We start from the raw sequence: 2,099 nt of genomic DNA on the forward strand, positions 1-2,099 counted from the left end.
CACTTCTATATAGTTATAAAGATATTTGAAGTTGTCAATCTCAAATTAAGGAGACATGATTAGTATTGTTTTCATTTTGAAGCAATTTTCCATTCTTGAAATTTAATTAATTAAGAAAAGTTTTGGGATAAATCAATTCCCTAGGTGAAATAGTTATCTTTCATTACTCAAATGGTTTCAGTTTGTTCTGTGTTCTCTTTGAATTATCATTTCTATCTAACTAATACTCTTAACTTCTCTAGACCAATAGTAATTTTTAAACAAAGATTTTTTTTTTTATTTGAAAGCTTTAATGTTTTGTTTGCTTTAATGTTTTTTTTTAATAATGTTTGATATTTTGTTGTTTCTTATTCATTCTTTAATTGAGAACAACCTTTAATTACTAAGACAATGTTTTAAAGAGATAGCAGACTAGTGAAAACAATTCAGAAAATTAGCCATCTGCAGATACTTGTGCAAGATTTCAAAATACAGGCGTTTTGAATGCTGATACTGCATATAAAATTGAAGATATCTCTATTCCATCAAACTATGTTGAGGATATTGAAAATAAAATCAGTGAAGTATAAAGTTGTGCAATAAAAGAATTGAACTACCTAAATTGTGCTAAAATAAAATTAAGAAGATATTGGAACATTTTTTTTATGTATAAAGATAGTATTTTTAATTGATTATTATTATTTTATAGAAGTGTATTGTGTTTTAATTGTTTTTGAATATATAAAGCTTTGATTAAATGAATTTGGTTAAACAGAATAATTGTCTTAACCAGTGTAATTAATATTGTGCAAAAATATTAATTACACTGGTTAAAAAGAATGGATTCAATCATATTGAGTTAAAATAGTGTTTTTGAGTATTCTTTAAGTTGGAAAGAAACATATTAAGATATTAGAGTTCTATATTGTAGAAGCATAAAATTAAATTTTAAATACATTTTTTCGTACTTTGTTCTGCAAGGCCTTTCCTCAGTTCAAGATAGAGCCTTGAAATTTTTTTTGTATTTACTTTCATATATGTACACTATGAGAATTAATATGAATCAAGATCTGAATAAGCATTTGCAAAGATATCATTTTTTAATATAAAAATAATGCTGTTTGTTAAACTGACTTTTTTTTTTTTGTTGAAATCAATATTATAAAGCAATATGAAAAGAAGTTTATCATTTCTTTTAATATTGCTATTTGCAAGAAAAAATTTTTTGGTAAAAAGGCTTTCTGTTACCTTAAATAAATTGCTTGATTTATTTATAGAATGTATTAATATTCTCTGGTAGTTAAACTTGCACATGTTTTATCTCCAGGTATTTTAAACGTTTCTCTTTTGAAGCTGGGTGCAAAGGACTGAAGATCTAACATGAATTACTTCGCGGAAATGCGATAGAAATAGAAAATTTCATGAATTTGGAAATAACTGAAAATCATTCTGTAAACTATATTTGCATACAATTTTGATTCAGAAATAAGAAGGTGATGTCACACAAAGGAATAAAATTTGTTGTGCCAGCTCCCTGACGAGGTTTGCACTCGACCAGTTATAAGACGGCCAGTAGGCAGCGCATGCGTTGTAAGACAAAAATACTATTCGGTCGATGACAAGTAATTGTCCTGACGGGACAACAACATGCCGCTATATTGCATGTTTTTTTCCTTACTGCGTATGCGTTTGTAAAAATTTGGTAGGTTTTTTTTTTGTTCTTTTTTTGGCGTGAAAAAAATTGATCACTAATTATAGATTAATTCCGACATTTTTTGTTCTTTCTGATGCGAGTTTGTTTCTTTTTCTTCGTTTTATTTGCCATTTCTTTTTTATAGTTTTTTAAATTTAGGTATGCTGACCCTTTTTTTGGAGGGGGGGGGGGGATTGTGTAAATACTCATTATTTTAATAAGATACGCAAGGGAAAAGAAAAATTAAGGGACGCCAAAATGGCAATTAATGGCCAAGCATGGAATGCCTGAATCTATCATGAAATTGTGACATAAATCAGTCTTTTTCTGCGCATGCGCTGCCTACTTGCCGAGTGTAAACCCGACATTAAAATTTTTTTTGTTGTTGATATTTGAACTATTTTTTTTAACGCATAATGTTTTTGAT

Source organism: Argiope bruennichi, chromosome 6 (assembly GCF_947563725.1).
Source record: "Argiope bruennichi chromosome 6, qqArgBrue1.1, whole genome shotgun sequence".
NCBI classification, from domain to species: domain Eukaryota; kingdom Metazoa; phylum Arthropoda; class Arachnida; order Araneae; family Araneidae; genus Argiope; species Argiope bruennichi.